General features: G+C 36.7%; 1 pseudogene; it reads right to left on the bottom strand.

Annotated features, from left to right (window-relative positions):
• Positions 1-961: 961 nt before the first annotated feature.
• On the bottom strand, positions 962-1,081 carry LOC133273538 (5S ribosomal RNA; annotated as a pseudogene).
• Between the last annotated feature and the right edge of the window lie 20,755 nt (positions 1,082-21,836).

Genomic DNA, 21,836 nt, shown 5'->3' with positions numbered 1-21,836 from the left:
TCCCTTGAGACAGGGTCAGGCCGACAGATGAGTGCTTCTGTCCCTTTCAATGTAGGGTTCCCTACTACTACGACCCACCGCTTTTTCCCGGCAGCACCAGTAGAGATCTTCTTTACCAGTCCATCAGCCAGCTGTTTCTGGCTCAAGTGTGTTTCCTCATTAGCTCCCTGCAGGACAGCAAAGCGGTTCTGTGTGGGGACAACAGGTTTATGGGGAAGCCCCTTGCTTTTGATTGTCCTCTTCCTCCTTTTTTTGTTGGGTTTTTTTTTTTTTTTTGCCACTAATTCCCAGCTTCCCGGGTTAACGGCCTCCTTCTTTCCTTCATGAGCTAGAGGGGAAATTTGAGGCCCCTGCACAGTTTGGGCCTGGAGCAAGCATTCCTGCTTCCTCTCAGCTTCCCTGACATCTCGCAGTCTATTAACATCATCCCGCAGCTCAGCCCCTGCTGCAGGAGGACCTCCACCAGGGAGCACCGAGTGCAGCCCTGCCCACTGTGCACCCTCCCCTCACCAGACCAGTGTAGGCACTCTCTGCACCCCGAGCTCTGCACTGCAGCCTCCCCTCTCATCGGCTCTGTCTGGGTGCCTACACTGGCCACCGCCGGGACAGCCAGAGCATCGCTCCCAGACCGGGCCCTGGTCATACGACGAGGACTCACCATCCTGCTCGCCTGTCAGCGAAAACTGCATCGACCCGCCCGGTTTGCCGCGCTTCTGTTCATTAGCACTCCCTGGGGCAGGTTTTTACCCACTCATGGCTGGTGCCGCTGCTCCTGGCTCCGCCCCCTGTGAGTCAGCTGCTGGCGTCAGCTGAGCTGCCGGCTCCTGGGCAGGTCCTGTCGAGGACTTGAGGCTCCCTCGGTGGCTCTTGTCGCTCTGAGTTGAGGCTCCTGGACGCTGATCTTCCCCCCTGCTCTGGTGTTGAAGGCATCCTCTCTCAAGCTACTCACCTCAGCAATTCAGGCCTACAGCACCCGAGATTCCCAGGCAGTCTCCCATCCAAGTACTAAACGGGCCTGACCCTGCTCTGGCTTCCAAGATCAGGCAAGATTGAGAGTTTTCAGGGTGGTGTGGCTGTAGGCGTAGGTGTCATCTGCTTTCTTACCATATTCAGATTTTTTTTTGTTTAGCATGTCTGTACTGTTTAATTTTCTTATTTGCTAAAGTAAGAACTCATTTCTTGGGGACCTGTAATTCACACTTGTGTAATCCTTTTGATATTATTGAAGTTATTTCTTGACAATGTTAAATTTACACTCATAAATTGAATAAGACTCATTCTTCTCTACATTTTACCTGTTCTTTAATTCACTTCACTTTTGGTGCCCCTTTTTCTAATTTTTGTCCAAAATATTTTTTTCTATAACCAATTATTCTTTTCTTTAAATTTAGTTATATCAAATGGGTACTGATATTGATTAAGGACTCATCTGTGTTTTAATGTTCAGAAGTATTTTCTCTTTTTTTTTCAGCTTAAGAAAGTGACCGTGAAAATAATAAAACTTATCATGTCTTATGATTCTTAAATAATATTTATTAAGACTCTAACAGGTAATAAGATTTTGCCTCAAAAAAAAAGCTGATAAAAATATTTGAAGTAAATAATTTTAAAAGGAAAGCCAAATGAATACCACTGAACACTGAAAACATTTAGCTAGGTAATTGAAAAAAAAAGCAATTGAAATTCAAGTAAAAAATTAAAAAATCAATTGAAAAATTGAAAAAAAATTGAAAGAAATCATATTTCTGTGGATTGTTATCTTGACTCTCAGAGCCCTGAGAGGCTTCACCCCACCCTGCCCATGACCCAGGGCACCGTTTCCAGCACCCAGGGCAACAGCCCCTGCCCCAGGAACACTGCAGCAGGGCAAAGCCAGGGCCAAACACGGGACCCAGGCCTACGTCCCTTCCTGGCCTCAAATTGTCCCCATCCTCACAGCCCTTCCCGAGTGGATGAGATCAATTACTTTCATCAAGCCTGATGCTGACCCCACCCAGCTAGACTGATGTCCCAGCCCAGTCTCTGCCTGTCATCTTCATCATCAACAGCACCATCATGAGGTGAGATTCTGGGCTCTTAACTAACCCTGGTTTCCAACCCCAGGCCTGCCCCTCCCCTGGCTCAGACACCTGCCTAGCCTGGCCTGGCCTGGTTATGGAGGTGACTTCCTCAACTCCTTGGAGCAACAAGCCCTCACTGCTCCATGACATTGGATATGAATAAAAGGCAGAAGGCTAATTAGTCACACCATCATTGGTTTATTAATGAGGAATTAGATAACTGTAATGAGTCAATAACATTAACACATGCTGTGCCAATGCACTTTTCTAAACTGTTGTTTAACGGCAGTTAACTGTCTAACAGCATGGGGGCTATGTCATTTCATTCAGAGGTACTGTAGTCAATTCAGCTGGTTTTTGAGATACAGTTTTATAGAGTTACCTTATGGCCATCTGCTCACAAGAAAAAACAAAGTGAACAACATTATGAAAATACACACCAAAGTTTTTCTTTATTTGCGTGGGGTTTTCAAGAGCATATAGTGAAATGCCGACAAACTTTAGGCTGCAACAGAAGCCTTCTTCTCAAGTGAGCATTAAATGAAAGTTTTGACAAGGTTCTAGAATATGTAAAAGTTCAGATAGGCCTCTGTGAAATGAAGAAACCAGGATAATGGTATTTATGTTTATAGCTCCTTACCTCAAAAAACTATACACTGCAACAGCCAAAATAATAGCATAATGCCAACTAACAGATTATTTTTTTAATTTTGCTGGATTAGTAAATATAATATTAATGAATTCCTTGAATTATTGATAAAAAGGTAAGCAAACAATAAAAATTCTGGATGCCCACTTGCTCTGTTTCATCAAGGACCTCTGGCAATCAGTTCTGACAGAATTTTCAAAAAGTGCAGACAATGCAAACTTTTATGCAGACTATTTTCCTGTCTGTTTTAAGCTACTTAAAGTCAACCTCAGAGCAAGAACAAAGGCAAAAATGATTGATTTCTTCTGTGTTTTTTTTCATTTTTGTAGTGTCTTTCCCTATCAGTTCGAGGTCAAAAGTAGCTCTGTAAGTCTGCATCAGCTGAAGCAGTAGTTGCATTTTGCTAGCATGATAACCATGAGTCAGAGGGATTTTCAAAGGAAGGCTTTTGCAATAGTGCGATACAGTCTAAAATTGCTGTTAAATTGCAAACAAAAAGATGACAGTATAGGTCAGTGTCTCATACGTGCTAGAGATATTTGTGTAAGATGAGATGCCACAGGAGATGTTATCTTGACAAAAATGATGATATAAACCCATTCTTTTCATACAAGAAAAATGACACAGAACTATGGCCAGGACACAGCACAAGGACTTGTATAGGTAGGCTAACAGTGAAATTATCTTATTGCTTCAATCATAGCTGGACTATCGTAACAGGTCGTTATTTCCTTTACTTTTCCATTGAAAATACCCGAGACACTATGTTTCCTGTATATGTGACAAGAAAGCAATAATCACAGTATCTGGAAAATACTGTATGCTAGATACTGCGATAGAATGCAAAATTTCCTTTTACTGTGTTTTCTATCTTCATTTTAATATTTCTCTCTGATGTTAATAAATAAACTCTTTGTCCTTTAACTGTATTATTGGTCATTTTTTTTTCCTTTCATAAAAAGAAAAAATAGCTAATAAAAGAGTTAGAAAAGCTTGAACCAAAATATTCTTTTGTTTAACTATGTTGTCTGTAGCTATGCCATAGTTTATCACAATAAAACAAAAATGCCAAGAAGCACTGTAACTGATCACCTAACTTGTTACACTGTTAGAATGGCCTGGATTTGATGTTGGCTGGAGAGTGCTCACCCAAAGCATTACAACACACAGTCAAGGCAGCATGGCTCAGAGACTACTCTTAATATGCTGTCTGCATACAACTTTGATTGAGATGACAAGAGAATTTAGTAGCATGTATGTGGACCTTTCCATATCTTTTTGACTTCAGTTCCAGAGAATGGGGGGCCTGTGTACATTACTTTGTTAATATAATGTAGACTCTTGTTCCTTGTCTTTTCTACATTTGTTTTATATTTAGATCCCTGACTATTCCTAACTCTTCTGACCTGTTCCTTTGGATATGACCATGTTGATGACCATATTTTAGATTATTTTGTAATGAAACTTTTAATATCAGTATTAAATATTTTGATGTACCTTGTATATGTATTTGAGGTCTTGTATAAGTTTGACAAAACATAATGGCATGAACACACATGCAGACGCATGCATGTTAATGAAGCAGTGAGATGAATTGGATATTACATTGCTGAGAATCAGAACAAACTGCTGTCTGCAGCTTCATTGCATGATGGTAAGAAGTCACAGTGCTGTAAAAAGTCAAACCTGAAGTCACTGTACAGTGATGTGGATCAGGACTCAAGTCTCTGAAGTTTCAAAAAGAATGCATGCAGCACAGAAAGGAGTGCAATGTGAGGCTACTCAGGTTCACAGAGACCCAGGGTTAGGCTTCAGCGAAGCCTAAAAGATTACAAACCAGTACACTTACTACTGTTCTTCATTTGTGGTTCTTGACTTGAACACTTTTCTGAATTTGTTCACTACATTTGTTTCTTTATCTGTTGAAACGATAAAAGATGCTCACTCAAAGGCTTCCATTTCCCTCTGGTATTTTCTGGACTGCAAAAGAATTCTGTTAGTCCTGAATGCAAACATTGTTCATTATGGCTCGATGACAAAACATGTTAATTTCGAAGACACAGATTATGTTCTGTTTTTTTTTTTTTTTTACATGATCAGTAAAGGAGTAACATTTACTGGTCAGAAAATGTTTTATCAGATATCCAAAGAAAATGTTAGGATGTCATGCCAACTGCCAGCAGAGCAAAATGTGAGCATTCTTCTAGCTATCACAAAAGCAAGACTCCTAAATATGGCTACGTATTTTTTCACTTCTCACTAAAATATTATGAACCCAGTGAACTTATAAGTGTGTGTGAGTATACCATGCAGAAATCTATGCTCTGAAAAACAATATCTTCTTGGAGACTGAGAGTGACGTGCTCAGTTGTGCTTTTGCAGCTGAGAAAAATAAGTGGGATGCTCATATATGGTAACTTAGGAAAAACATTTTTCTTGAGGGGTTGGTTTTTTTTTTCAGAGACAAGAGACAGCTAATTTGTAATTAATGTGATGTCAATTCATAAAATATATTTCTTTTTAATTTTCTTGGGTTTTGTTTGTTGGCTGGTTTAGTTTTGTTTGGGTTTTTTTTTTTTTTTGCTTGTTTTTTGGATTTCTTTTGGGGATCTTTTGTTTGGTTTGTTTTGGGGTGTTTTTGTCATTGTAGGTTTTTACTTTTGTAATTTGCGCATTTGAGTATACAAAAGAATTTTGTATATATATACTCAATATATATATTTTATATATATTTATACTCAAAAAAAAAAAGAAAGAAAAGGCTCTTCTGTGTTTTATTTCCAGAGTTATGAAGTCAATTTACTGCATGCATTGGAGATTTTTTAGTTAGCATTTTTAAAGGAAGTTCCAAACAGAACAGGTAAATTTAACTTAGATTTTGTGAGGTGCCCAAGATGTGAAATATGCATGATCTCCTCTCGTTCATTGTTCCTTCTGTCTAGGTGTCAGCAGTCTCTCTGTAGTGTTCAACTGTTGAGCTCTACAATATTTTGTATCAAAGAAGTATTGCTGCAAACTGCTTCCTCAGTGGAGCTCTATAGAAATTAATTTAGTGGAAATTTACTGTCACAAAGTTACTATAAATTAATTTAACAGCTTTCAGCTAGATTTTACACTATTTTAATATGTAGATATGTCCTGAAAATGTCTGAGAAGATAGTGACTAAAAACAGGATCTGAGAAAGCAAATAAATTAATAACAGAAAGAATCCGCCTTAGCTATTGGAAAATTCTGAATACCATCCCAAGCTTAATTCCTCCCATTGTTAGTACTAGGTTTTGGTGGAAGTACTGTTTATGCCTTCCTTCAGTGTAAGGATTCTGTGTAGCTGCCATTTAGCTACCACAGTTCTTGTACAGGCAATTGCGCATTTTTTTCTCTTTTGCCTGACTTGAACCTACCCCCTCATTTCTCTTTTCTTTCTGCTACTGCTGAACTTAACAGTTGACCTAGAGTGCTGGTTTATCCAACCTCCTTCTATTACTCTTTAGATTAAAGAGTAAGCACACTATAGAAAAGTTCTACTCCCTTTTTTTCCTCAGAAGACTTTCTGCTAGTAATGCACCTTCATGTGCTTTATACTTTTCTATCTTTTAACGTTTTTTAGATTTTTGCTGACAGTTTCCTTTGAATCACATTCCTATGTTACTCTCTATTTAAAAGAACAGAATAATTTGTTAATATTGTTCCTTCTGTAATTGCAAATCTTTAGTTTAGTTGCTTTGATAGCACACCATACTTTCAGTCTATATACGTAGCCAAAATTTAGTCATATTTGTATCATCTATTGGTTTTTCATAATAGTCTTCTAGATGAAACACAAAAGTATGCAACACTGATTAATATGAAAAGGAGTACTCATAACCAGCACAGAAAATGCTATCTGGGATGAAGTCAAAGCTTCATGCATCACTACTTATACTTGTTTGTGATTTATTTTGTGCTTCTTGAACAATGCAGCAAACTAGGAAATGTTATTCTCGGTACCGTTGGCTAAGTAATGTGTATAAAACCAGAAAAGTTGCAGACTGAAAAACTAAGTACATCTCTAAAGTCTAGTACTCTATACACCCTTAATGATACAAACTGTTTCTCTAATCTAAAAGTGACTGTTAATGTGATTGAGAATCAGAACCTGAAGCTTCTAAAGATCTGGGAGACAATGAAATGTTTTATATTTCAGCAATTTCCACAGAGAGTACTGTCAAAGTGTGTTTAAAGTTCAATTTATTTGGTTCCTTTATTGATCTGGCTAGTGTAAGTGTTCTTCTTCCAAATTAAAGAAGTGTAAAGACAATTACATCAGAACACAAGTGAAAACTAATATAGCATAAATGACATTGACCAAAATCCAGGAAAGCAATGAATGCATATATGTATGATTTATAGTCTCATTAGGAATATAAAACAAAAACTGGGACAATTGAAAGACCACCTTCAGCTTCTACCTAATCTTCAGATCTTTAAGCAACTGAGTTTCTGGGTTTCTCTGGCTTCCTAATGCATATCCAGGAGCGTATCTATCTGTGCATGTCTAAGAGCAGTTTTCCCGTCTTGGTTGCAGTACTTGCAGTTTTCCTTTAGTAGTTCTACTGGAAGATATTGCACATGTAATTTTCTTCAGAAGATACCTATTACTGTCCCTTTTTTTAGTGAAATTTCAATTGATTGCAGCATGCCTTAGAATACTGATTTTCAAGTTACAATCCTACAAGTTCTGTGTGTATATAAATGTGCAATTACAGGAAATGTTTAGGGAAGAGCACTAACCCCCCCTAAGTTACAGAAGACATGAGTTAAGTACTGGATTTCTCACCCTGGATAAGTTTTAAAGCTACATATATCACAAGTATAATAAATAATCTACTGTTAGCTCAGAAGAAGACAATTAAATCTCCCAGTAATGGCAAAGTCACATCCTAAAATAACAGCCTTTCCTTTTAGCTAACTTATTCTGCTTTCTGCTTGTCAAGCAGAATCTTTAGATTCCATTAAGACATATAAAATTATTCCTAGAGAACACAGAAAACCAGTACAGGAAATAGCCACTACATAAAACATAGAAACCTGAACTTTCAAAATGCAGTGCAATTAAGAAGCCAAAAGGCAGTTTTGAAAATGAATCATGTTAATTATCCTTTTATAGTCCACAAGGCCAAGAGCCAAAAGACACCTGCTACCGGAAAATAACAGCGCATTATTTAGGCATGGCTTTGCTAGCGATGGAGGGCGCATGAGGAGACTCAGTTAATTCCTATTTCTTCCTTTCAGCTGAAAAATATTACTTTCTTTTATAACAATTTTTTAACTTAATATCAACATAATGTATTACCCTTAAGTGATTATCATTAACTTGATAATTGTCTAGTCTCTGAAAATCCAGTAATTCTGTTTCATTTGGTCAGTGGAGGGGTTTGTTCTTGATTGTAATGGAGGGGTTTGTTCTTGATTGTAATATCAGATAAACTCCTTTATCAATGACAATAAACCATTCATCATGATATGGAGAAATGAATTGCTAGACCAATCTTTAACCAACATTTTGGTCAAAGAATTAAATCAAATTGAGTTAAATAAGTTCTCTAACTTCTTACTGAATAAAAACCAAAACAAAACAAAACAGAACCCACACTTTATTGTTTTCTTTCTGCAAAAGAAAGTGTTCATATTTCAGCATGCCAACTGCAATAATTCCAGAAAGGAACTGTATTTTAAAACATATTTCAAACTGAAATGCTTAAATAGATCATTTCATGAAGTCTGATTCACCTGAAGAACTGTTCCAACTGCAGGCAGTGAATAAAAAAAAAGAAAGAAAACTGTTAAAAAAAATCTTTTTTTTTCTTTTTATGTGGTGTCCCTTAGAGCTGAATACAAAAAAAGTCAGTACAAGAGTAGAAGAATCACATATATATACTGATAGAAAATGAATGGAAACTGCTGGGGAGAGAGGTAGTTTTTTGTGGGAGAATGGAGGAAGACTTTACTTCACCTGGGAGTTTGAGCTTACAGTTATCTCCATTTATTTTTATTTTTTCTTTTTAAATGTACAACAGAACTTAGTCCCTGCTCCCAGAAGTTTAAGATCTAAAAATAAAACTTCTTAGGCCAAATCAGATAACAACTTGCTTCTGAAGTCTAACTTGAACTCCTCTTTCTTTTCAGCAAAATCGTCCCCACCTGCTTCCCTCCAAAGGAAAGGCTTTCTAAGAGAAGTAAAGTAAAAGAGTAATTCTCTGCAAGCATTCTTTATTCTGGAAGTTATTCACTTTACAATATGATTCACCAAAGGCTGAGTATGGTAACCTCTGGAAATGCTGTTAAACTTATTTTCCGTCTGTTGTATTAAGGAAACTAAAGTGAAGGTTAGATTTACTAGATGTCTAAATATATGGGTAGTGTGTATATTTGTACATTTTTATTTTGGGGCTAGGGTTCAAAAAATTACATAATCTGTAAATATACAGTACTGTCTGCCATCATTAAGTGTAATCTCACTTCTTGATGTACTTGGTACTTTGGACATAATATTATCACAATTTTAAACTTGTAAGAGAAAAATGTGAGCAAATTGTGGTTGTTTTGGGTTTTCTTCTAATGATGAACATGCAATTTACACATATCAATGGTGACTTTACTGTCTTGCCTTTTTCCTGGTTCCACATAAAGTGCATAAAATAAACAAAACTGTAACTGTTGTGGAAATCAGACTATTATCTCATTAAAAATGTATGTCTTATCAAAGAGAGGTAATAGTTACAACTTGAAAAAATTTTCATTAAAATATTTATAATATTGTATAAAGTTTGACTAAATTTACTTTAGACATGCATATCACTACGAATGAGTGGATTAAATACTTATTTTTACTGTTTTTCACTTGTATAGTCCCTACATGTCAAGTTATGATATTTGAGAAGACTCTGCATTTTCATTACAGGGAAACAGTTCTGAAATAGCTAATTTAAAAACCAGCTAAGTGTAAGTAAGTGAGGGAACAAGATTTAAAACAGAAAACCAGAGATTTGGCAGTCTCTGAAGTCTCTCAGCAGGAATATCTAGAAGGTGTTACTATTTTTTTTTTTCTTAAATCATGACAAAAATCCTGACAGAACCTAATAACCAGATACCTGATTTTCATCCGTACAGTTTACCATATATATTCCTTGCCCAGCTGTATTTTTTCAAGTGCTCAAATGAAAAAAAATAAAGTACATTGAATGTTGATTATGGTTGTTTACATACCAGTGCATTTATATGCTGAATGATAATTTAGACGTTGACTTAGGATATGATGAATTATTGAATCATTGAATCATACAATGGTTTGGGTTGGAACATCTAGTTCCAAACCTTCCCCTGCCATAGTTGGTGACATTTTTCACTAGATCAGATTTCTGCATATAGTATCATAGAATAGGTAGGGTTGGAAAGGACCTTAAGATCACCTAGTTCCAACCCCCCCGAATATAAAAATATTCAGCTTAGTTTTCATACATAGTTTAAGGAACTTAAAAAACTTTCTAATATTCTTAATTTAATCTACTTTATACTAACAGTGTGGAAAAAAAAAAAAAAATAGATGTCTCTAAGTTTGAATTGATGGTGCACCGAAAGGACCCTCTTGATTGAGGAGTAGTATGGAAACCTTATGTTATTATTATTACCTATCAGTTTGGTATGAATAGCAACATATATATTGGAAAGAAATAGAAAACCAGAAGCAATAGAGATAAGAAAGCCCACATTTCAACAATGTTGTCATCTATATGCATGAACTGTATATAGTGGGTCATTAAAATAACACAAGGGAAGATAACTGCCTGTTATGCCTTTTAGGTTAAGTTAAATGGGTGTCATTAGGAAGTAAAAGACTTTTCCTTTGGGAATTACTCTAGACTAGGAATTGTTCATGAATGAACAAGAAATAAACAAACGTCACTGCCCACCAGGCACAGGGAGGAACAAGCAGGTCGTGTTGCTGACCCTGTTGCTGGTGTCCCAGACTGCTGACCAATATGGTCGCCTCCAGAAAGAGAGCTTGCAGTAAGAAGACTGTAGCAACTCAGACAGAGACCCCGTCCCAAACTGTGGCTGTTCAGGAACCAGTATAGGTTGGGAAACGACCTGTTAGAGAGCAGTGTAGGGGAGAAGGACCTGGGGGTCCTAGTGGATGACAGGATGACCATGAGCCAACACTGTGCCCTTGTGGCCAAGAAGGCCAATGGCATCCTGGGGTGTATTAGAAGGGGGGTGGTTAGTAGGTCGAGAGAGGTCCTCCTTCCCCTCTACTCTGCCCTGGTGAGACCGCATCTGGAATATTGTGTCCAGTTCTGGGCCCCTCAGTTCAAGAAGGACAGGGACCTGCTGGAGAGAGTCCAGCGCAGGGCAACTAAGATGATTAAGGGAGTGGAGCATCTCCCTTATGCGGAAAGACTGAGGGAGCTGGGTCTCTATAGTTTAGAGAAGAGGAGACTGAGGGGTGACCTTATTAGTATATATAAATATATAAAGGGGGAGTGTCACAAGGATGGAGCCAGGCTCTAGTCAGCGGCAAACAATGATGGACAAGGGGTAATGGGTACAAACTGGAACACAAGAGGTTCCACTTAAACTTGAGAAGAAACTTCTTCTCAGTGAGGGTGACAGAACACTGGAACAGGCTGCCCAGGGAGGTTGTGGAGTCTCCTTCCCTGGAGACATTCAAAACTTGCCTGGACACATTCCTGTGTAACCTTATCTAGGTGTTCCTGCTCCGGCAGGGGGATTGGACTAGATGATCTTTTGAGGTCCCTTCCAATCTCTAGCATACTGTGAAACTGTAAAACATTTATTTTATTTGCTTTTGAAAAATTTTAAAATATTTGAAAGAGTTTCTGATTTGTATGAGCTGACATTTAAGTACCTTACTATAGAATAGTGCTTATGAATAAAGTAACAAGAAAGACCATAAGTAATAGAAAAGTTTTGGAGATACTTAGAAGTGTATAACAAATGTTCAATTAATAAAGGGAGACCTGTCATCAAAATCATTCTCATTGTTTAATGAAATATAATGTCGTATAAGACAATTATATTTGTGATGCACTAAACTACATTATGCTAGGAAACACAAGATAATCCATCTCATCTATTACCCTGGGAAATGTGTTGCAACATAATAGAGATGCCATAAATCATTTAGTGAAATAGTACATGTGCAGTAGTACATTATGAACCAGACAGATTATACTAATGTCACAAATGCAGTTCATTAACTGTATTATACAATGAGTAGGCGGTCACCTGGCTGTACAACCTTCATATCCCTATTACCATCAGAACAAAATGAAGGAAAATCTATCACAGTCATTTGTCATATAGTCATGTGACCAACATTTTCTCTTGCTTTCTATTATTGAGGTAAGTGCCCTTGCACTCTATGTTTTGTGCAGTTTTGACAGTTTTGCAGATCCTGGATATAAACTTTGTCTACAAAGTCTCTTACATGTCCTCTAAAAGTGACACATCGTAATCAGAGGTGCCACAGTCTATCATGAAAGCACAGAAGTAAGAATAACAGTGCTGCTTTTCAAATAATAATGGCAAAAATCCTTTTAAATTCAATGCCTTCATAAGGAATCAGGATGAAAACATATTATAAATCACACCGGAAGTATTTATTATATTGAAAAATATAATAACCAAACTATATTTATTTTCCTTTTCTTGTGTAGAAACTATTTGAAAAATAAATTACCTTTTGATATACATATTTATGTATATTCAAGATATACCTTTTGATATACATAATTATGTATATTCAAGAAAAATAATGGCATGTTATCTTCAGTCTTGGGTAATAATCTGTTACTTTTATCCACATATTACTTAAGGCACTCATGGACCTAATAATATTGTCTGCCTTTCATAGGTATAAATAAGGTTTAGATGCTCAAATACACCTAGGTAGCTATTTGTCTCTTTATGGGTTTATGCCTATAATTCAGGAAACATTAACATTATTGAAGTAGTTGCTCAGTTCCTACCTAGTCCTGTAGGAATTTGAGTCCCCTCAAAATTACATAAATACTGATGCTATCCTCCAGTCACTAAGTTGATCAAAGAACTAGCTCACATCAAATATAAATAAAATGCAACTTTTTGGGGTAGAGACCCTTATACCAGCAAAACAGGGCTAGGTTCAGCCACAGTATAAAGTTTTGTACAGAGGGAGTAGCAAAGTGAAACTTCTTGCCTGCCAGATATGATTGTGCCATGTTCCCATGTTAAATTCATCCTTGCATAATATAGTTCAGTGACAAATTGAAAACAAGTCGACGCTTTGAAGTAAAAAATCTAACCTTCACTGGTACCGTCTGAATGAGAAAGGCCTTTGTTTAAGGCGGTAGCTAGGTATAAACAAAACACATGTTGGAGCAAGGTCTTTTTCAGAGAAATTGTGTAAATCCAGCCTGAAGCTTCTGCAGCAATGAAGCTGGAGAGGTCACTACCCAGTTTACTTACTAGGAGATAATGTATTTCTGCAGGTAGGTGAAAAATAAAATCAAAAAGGCTTCCATTACATTGTACAGAAGGTCATAGCAGAGGCTGACCCAACGGAAAGATGTGTGTAAGTTACATTAGTTATAATAAGTACATATATAAATTAATATTAGACAAAGAGGATCTTTATTGTCCTTTTGCTCTGTGTTCTCTGAAGTCAGGGGTGAAAACAGTGAGAAAAGGTTTTTCATTTCACAATGCAGTTCTTCAAGCAAAGTGTATTCCTTACTGAGGCAGAAGGGCTTGGTAACCATCATTTTCAAGTTGTAAGGTGAAAACTTTTAAAGTCACATACTAAACAAGAAATTGATATTTCACATAAGCATCCAAATTTATTCTTTACAGCTCAGAAGAGATATCTGTGTGCATGTATATATTCATAGACATCAGCGAGGGAAGACTGCATGGAATAGCTGTGCTTCACAGTCATTCTAGTCTCCCTGATCTTCTGAAAGAGAAATAACAGTTGAGCTCCAACCTCTCTAATACTTCTTCACATTACATTCACAACATTTACACTGTTGATTGATAGATTTTATTTTTTAGTGGAGGCATACGGGAAGATAAAAGCAATCCCAGAAATACTTCATGTATTTTGACAAAAATTCAGGACTCTCTAAAAGCTGTAGGCTAACAGTAACATACACTTATTTATATTTTACAAATGTTTGGGAATTCAATGTGACTAACAAAGGAGTATTCTTTAATTTTTTTCATAGATTTCTAAGGTATATTGTAAGAAAACATTTTAATGTTCTCAATGAGTTAAATATCATTCCTTGTATTTCATATAATGGAAATGTGCGTTAGAATCATACTAAACGTGTTCAGGTGTTGCAGAGTAATAATGCACCTACTGTAGGTGTGAATAGGTTTTCATTGCTATGATTTACAGTCTTACTGGGCATGTTATTATCACACAGTAACACTTTGCTCAATGACTGTATAGAGCTTTCATTAATGTTAATGTGGAAAATTGACCCCTAATATTTTGTAATTAGTGGTCTGACAGTGACAGTTTTGTGTAATATGTTTCATTGACTGTTTATCCATGATAAATAGAAGTGTGCCTTTGGAAACTTAAATTCTATTTGATGAGATGGTGAGCCTTGAAATTCAGTACTGCAATATTGACTGAATACTAAAAAAAAAACCAAGAAGTCATGCCTTCATTTTCAGGGAAACTTCAATGTTTTCCTCCTTTTACTTAGAATTTTTAAAGTACATCTCTATTTTTTTTAAATCAATATCTGCAGTACAGGTTTCTAAAGGTAACCTTTCCTCTAGTACCATGTATTTCAAAGCACTCTTTAAACTGGGTAGTCTCTCCCTATAAATCTTCCTTATCATTCTTGTAAGCTATAACTGAGATAGGCAGTAGTAAAACCTATGCTAGGATAATTCTTTCTTTCTGTATGAGTAAAATATTAGTTACAACCTTGCTGGTACCTTTTTTTTTTTCCCTCGGAAGGAATATCAAATAAAATTAATTATACACATCTTAGCTAAATAGAAAAGTGGCATTTTCATGTTCTCTCTTCTTTATTGAACATTCTCCAAAATTTCCTCAGTTTTGTTAGTAAAGGTCAGTTACAGAATTTGTTTTCTTTGTTCTTAAAAAAAAAATTGTGTCAAAATAAAATCTTTTCCCATTTCCATGTCTTGCTAATGCTACATACAAATACAACTGTGAATCTGTATATTAGTATTGATAAGCATAAAATCATAGAATACCAGCTTGGAAGGGACACCGAGGCTCATGTGGTCCAATCTATCTTAGCAAAAGCATGGTCTAGAAAAGATGACCCAGCATCCTGTCCGGCTGAATCTTGTAAGTGTCCAACGCTGGGGAATCCGCCACTTCCCTGGGTAGATTATTCCAAGGATACATTGTTCTCATTGTGAAAATTTTCTTCTTGTGCCCAATTGGAATCTTCCTGGGAGTAACTTGTACTCATTGCCCCTTTTCTTTTCCATGTGAGTCTTTATAGAATCATAGAATAGTTTGGTTTGGCAGAGAACTTCAAAGGTCATCTAGTCCAACCCCTCAGCAATGGGCAGGGACATCTTGAACTAGACCAGGTTGCCCAGAACCACATCCAGCCTGGCCTTGAATGTCTTCAGGGATGGTGCATCTACCACCTCTCTGGGCAACCTGTGTCAGTATTTTATGATTGTCACTGTAATTTTTTTTCCTTACGTCCAGCCTAACCTCCCTTTCTTTAGTTTAAAATGATTACCCCTCCTACCTGTAGCAACAGGCTGTGCTAAAGGCTCTCCCCTTCTTTCTTATAGGCCCCTTTTAAGAAAAGGGCACAATATGGTCTCCATGAAGTCTTCTCCAGGCTGAACAACCCCAGCTCTCTCAGCCTTTCTTTACAGGGGAAGTGCTCCACCCCTCTGATCATTTTTGTGGCCCTCCTCTGGACTCCATATAAAAAGGAAGTCTCCATCTTCATTGTAGTCACCCTTTAAATACTGGAACACAGTGATAAAATCTCCCTTGAGCCTTCTTTTCTCAAGGCTGAACAAGCTCCGTTTTCTCAGCCTTTCTTCATAGCAGGCTTACCAGTCCTTTGATCATCTTTGGGGTCCTTCTCTGGACCATCTCCTGTCCTCATCTTTTTTCTATAGCAGGGACCAAAGTGAACACAGTATTCCAGGTGAGGCCTGACAAATGATGAGAATAGTGGGATAATTACTTCTTTATCTCTGCCTTTGTTGATGCAACCCAGCATCCTTTTGCCTTTCTTTGCTTCAGCTGCACACTGCTCATTCATATTGAGCTTGGTGTACACCAGGACCCCCAGTTCCCTTTCCACAGAGCTGCTCCCCAGCTGTGCTGCACTCTTGGATTGTGCTTGCCCAGGTGCAAGACCTTACAATTGACCTTCTGAACTTGATAAGGTTCTTGTCAGCCCACTCTTCCAGCCTATCCAGGTCTTCCTGCAGGGTGTCTCTCCCTTCCAAAGTGTCCACATTCACACTCAGTTTGGTATCATCAGCAAACTGCTAGGCTACACTTGATTTCAACTTCCAGGTCACTTACGGTGTTATTAAACAGTGCTCATTTCAAATTATCAATCTAGGGAATTCAAAAAACTCTATTGCTTACTTATTGTAAACTGGCATTTCTCCATTGCATTAAATAGTGTAGTCCTGTTTTATCCTAATGGAAAATTGGAGCAGAATAACTCCTATGAGTTATTGACAAAGTAATATGAGCTTTTGACTCTATCTGCATAAAATTATCATGGTTTTCTGTTTCTCCACATGATAATAGCTTGCAATAATTTAATAAATGGGGAAAAGCTGCAAATAAAGCAAGAAACAGAAATTTAATCCTTCTTAATTTTTCTCCCTCAGGTTCATGCATTCCAGTCCATATTTTTTGTTTAGGTCTTATCTGCCAGGAGATGGAGACAGAGCATTTGAATTTTCTATCACTTATTTAAGAATAGTAAGAAAAAAACTATTGCAAAGACAAAACGTAAATAGTACATAAACCCCACTGAACTCAATAAAATGGTTCAAAAGGGAAGTTTGGTAAGTCACTATTTCTTGGACTTTTATTACCCTTGTGAAACGTATTACCAATTGCTGTTCTAAACAAATACAAGAAAACAAAAGGAATTAGATGCGTTATTTATAATTTTTTTTTTTGAGTTTGCTTCAAAGTGTACACAACTTGAATAGATTGTGTTGCAATTGCTCCCAGTTAGTTTTTGATCTTGACTCTTATTATTCCACCTCAGCTAAAAGTCTAAAGAGTTCAAAGAAGTGTGAACAGAGTGGAAAGTATCATTGTATAGGTCTCTGAACATCTGATGTCAGAAGACACTGATTAATTTAAATGATATTACTCTTCAGACTTACAGACCTAAACCAAAATTGTCTAAAATAAAAAAGGCATTGTTGAAAATCAGTATGGGAATGCCAGATTGTTTTCATTTCCTGAACACTTTAGGATCTTAATTTTATTTCAAGTTTATATAAACTGATCTTTATTTTGTTTTAACTTTACTAGATTATGGACATTCCATTGTCCTTGAAAAAAACATAGTGATTACTCTATTTGTGTCATGTTATATTAATTTACTTTTAAAACAGATACCTAAATTATTAATTGATTGCTCCACAAAGGTTTTTAATTTAAGTATTTCTTTGAAACCCTACAGGAAACATCTGTCTCCTTCAAAAGGATTAATGGGCTCTATTTAAGGTCTTGGACCACTGGTAACAGCTAGAAATAGTTACTCTGACAAAATTCTGGAAAAATTGACCAAAGAAAACTTTTCACTTTCAAATCCAGTCGTATCAACATATTTTTTTAAAGATTTCTTTGAGAGTATAATTTTTTACCTCATATGAGTGTATAACAAACATTTCAATTAATAATGTTTTTCTTTGGGGCTACACTTTCTGAAATAAAGATAGAATTTTCAAATGTTCCCAAGTTTATAACCATTCTTTTCACATAGTGTGCGCCTGTTCGTTAGGGTGTAGTTAGAACATCCTCAGTCAGTTGCACTACCTATTTAACATCTTTCTTGGTAACATGGACAGCAGAATTGAATGCAGAAGATCAAATCTTAGGCTCTTTACTCAGTTAAATATCTCAACCACACATAAGAAATAGTGTCACGCTTTCTACAAGCACTTCTACTCCCTTACCCTGCTGCCCCACCTTGGTCTACTAGGTAGCTGCAAACTTTCAGAGAAGTGGCTCACAACCTGTCAGTTAATTCTTTTAGGTAGATGTGTTCCTGAACCAACTCACAACAGGAATCTTCTGATTTTTCTCCAATTCTCTTCCCACAAGATCACTATATAGTCAGGCAATTTCTGCTACATTTGACAAGAAAATATCACATTTTTTTTTTGCATATGTACAGGAGGAAGTAAAAGATGATACTTTTTTTCCTGTATTTTTCTGATCATGCCTAAAAGGTTGGTCATCTCAGGATGTAAAGCAAAAGAGCAACTGATTTCTAGATGAGAGTTATTTTTAACAGTCCAGGGAACTCCCTGCAATGATTGAAGCACAAAGGCTTCAAAAGAATTTGTATTTTCCTACGTTATCAAGGGAAAGAAGTAAATACTCTCAAAAGGGACTTCAAAACCTGTATCTGGCATTACAATGTTAATGGAGTTAAACTTCTTTCTCCTTGGCACAACAAATTAAATCTTTTCCGGTAAGGAATGGGTAAGAATCAGTTTTAGATGACCAGCTGTTTAATACATCTAATTTTTCCTTCTCTTTGCACCTGTCTCTCAATTGCCAAGTAAACAACTTATTTATAGAACAGGCTTCCACTTCTCCTTCATTAACTCATCATCCCTCAAAACTAATTCTATAATATGTACATTAAAAAAAACCAAACAAACCATCCACAAACAAAAAAACAAACTAGTTTTCTCCACATTATCCTTTACTTGGATAATGCTGATCTACCCCTTCACTCTTCAGAGTTATTTTCAATCTTTGTATGCAATGACTGCAAGTTAATATTATTAAATTACATTAATTTGTTGTTAATGCATACACAAAATTCTCACCCAGCAAATACATTTTCTTACAACTGACTTGTCACTGAAGGCAGCATTGTCCATAGCATTTCAGGAAATCTTATGGGTTTTTTTGGCTCATGGTGAACAGAAAAGGTCACATATGCATGATAAGATTCCTCTATCTTAATTTTGGCTTGGGATACAATTTGGGAGAAAGACATCTGAATTTTGGTACCTACATATAAGAGTCTACAAGCCAGGCAGTATCAAAGTTTCCACTTCAGGCAGTGTGTATAGTGAATATATGATCAGAACCTAGGGATCAGTTCTGTTAAACTAAGATAAACAATCAGGGTTTTAGTGAGTTGTTCACATAAGCAAGTCTAGCATTATTTGAGATAACCGAGATTATCCCAGCTGGCTTCCAGCTGTGGTTCCAATAGAGCAGTTTGTCAGCAAACATTGAGTCATGTCTGAAAACCTCATGTGGATATCTTGGGTATAATAGAATATCTTAGATGATGTTCTACATCTACACTGAGGCAACTAAATGCTGTCCCCAGAGGCTTGCCAGTTGGATAAGTTCCTGAGTTCCATTAACCTTAATGACTTTATCTATTTTGTCTAAAAAGGGAGCTTAGACATTAAAAAAGGGGTTCAGTTGCTTTGGTTGCCACTTCAGACACGTAGCTGCTGCTCTAAACGAGTGGAACTCTCCTTAAGTCAGTTTTTCTATCTGGCATCCTTCTGCAGCTGCCTTGAACACCACAGAACATCTCAAATGGTAGAAATTTAGAAGTTTATCCAAATAAATTAAGTCCTTGGTGCATATAAAGACACCTACCATAGGCAGTTCTGAACTCAATCTGACTATGCTATATGTAAAATGAAGTTCAAGTACTTTCTCTCAGAGAAATATCAAATACATATCAAATATATTTCAATACATATCAAAGCAGAGAGTTTGATTTCTGATGTAGGAACATCCCAGCAATGATTTCTGGACAACTCTTTTGTTTTTTTAAGGATTTTAACAAGCATTTGTCCAAGAGGAATCAATTGCATCTTTTAGTTTATGCACACCTTCTTTGCCTGTGGGTGTCAGGAATTCCATTATATCATCAGACAGTTCTGCTAAGGATTTTCTCCTCTACCACGGAATCTCTGAATGACATTTTTTGCTATTATCTTGCTTTCTTTTACATATTGCTTGCACGGAATTTGCCTTTCATTAGGAAGTGCCTTAGATTTCAACCCATAACAAAAGGTTATCACACAGATAGAAATTTATTGTAAAGACCTCAAAGAATTTATAGTAAATATCCCAACAGGCTGCTTATAAGCACACTTTTCCTGTTTTTTATTTTGTATTTTACATGGACTGCTGGTGCTATAAACTGGGACTTACTCAATTGGGTATCTTTGTCTGTATTGGTACTAAAATGGCAGCCACCCTACGCATAGGAATGTTATGATTTGCTGCAACAAACTTCCAGTGTTTAATGATAAGACCTTTCAAGTTTTCCCCTAGCTTCACAGTCCAGTAAACTAGTGCCTTCTTCTTCATTTCCATTACCTTTGGTAATTCTATGAACAGTTAGGCATGAAAGAAAGGTTTGCCTCTGTGCACTTCAGTTTACTTCTACTCAGTATGAAAAGCAGTAGTTTTCTGTAAATGTTGAAGGTATATTGGAAGATGCTTCCCCTCCAAGCTACTGCCTTCTTGTTCTGTCAAAACTTTATCCTTAGGGACTTCACAAAAAGCTATGAATTATTAGTAGGTTGGCAGTGTGATCATTTATACACATTGTCAAAGTAAGCCTTCGCGCTTTACTCACAGAATAAATTACAGTGGTTGAACTCGAAAGACAAGACAGTCTATCTGTTCATAACAGTAGTTATGTAGTCTACCTGTTCAAAACAGGTAGTTTTCAGAAGTCTGTTCACTTTGGGGACATATCTCAGTAATTATTTTTGCCAGCTGTTATTCTTTTTCTGCTATTTGATCACATGATAATGTACCCATGTCATCGTTTGGCTGTACAGAGTAGCTACTTCTTTGCTTTTTCCTTAGACCTGATTGTTGCCTTTCAACACCTGTGTGCTAGTCCACCGTCCTGTCATTTCTTAGTAACAGTGCTTCCCTCCACTCTTTTAGCCATGAAAATTGCCTTTTAGCCATAATAATTGCCTATTTTAACCTTGCTCTGGTCAAATACCAAACATTTTTTCATCATATTTTATATTTTTGCCAGACCTCTAAAGATAAATTCTTTCCTATTGCAAAAATATAAAGATTTTGTTAGTGTCCACTTCATCTGGTTAGGTCAGCAGGTCCCTGTCAATCAATGTTGACTAATAACAGTCACAGACTTTTCTTCTTCTGCAGCTTCCTCTTTCGTGATAGTTACCAAAAAGCAGCCTGGACTTCTGTTCATAGGCTGAACTTCATTTCAGTTTTGTTATCTTGGAATAGTCTATTACTAAGTAAAGCTTCCCTGTGTAATTTAGAGATGCATCTTCCTTAGGCACTCTATCTTGATCCTGTTTAAATTAATGGGAAAATTATTGTGTAGTGGCTCAAAACGGTGTTGTACACAAATGACTGTTTATGAATGTCTGGTTCTTAGCTTACTGTAGAATATTTGATGAGAAAATGAGTTTCTTAGCTTTACCTACTTCCTCCACAGGCTAAGCAACATTGAATCCCAAAATCCTGCATCGTTGGCAGAAGACATAGACTCCCTGCCGCAGGACCACTGTGTTTCATTACAATATTTGCCACAGATGGGGGGGGGGAAGAAACAAAAAAGGCCCAAGAATGATCATTGCAATAAAAAATGCATGTAAGTCTTAAATATTCATTTGAAGTATACAGCAACTTTTGCAACAGCATTCAGACAAAAGCAGTATTTATTGTTGCACTAAAGGAAGAAGGGTGCTACACACTCCTTGACATACCATATTATTCTCAATGCTTTGTCAGCCTTTACTTCTGCCAACAAAAAGCAGAATGAATACATATTAGTAAAAGAAGTGATGGAAAATATGGTAAGCTTTTATTAATATA

This window comes from Pezoporus flaviventris, unplaced genomic scaffold, assembly GCF_033815535.1.
Source record: "Pezoporus flaviventris isolate CSIRO_AGI_PZ_B2104156 unplaced genomic scaffold, CSIRO_AGI_Pfla_v1 ptg000031l, whole genome shotgun sequence".
NCBI classification, from domain to species: Eukaryota; Metazoa; Chordata; class Aves; order Psittaciformes; family Psittacidae; genus Pezoporus; species Pezoporus flaviventris.
The sequence above is the reverse complement of the archived record's forward strand: the minus strand, read 5'-3'. Positions and strand labels throughout refer to the sequence as shown.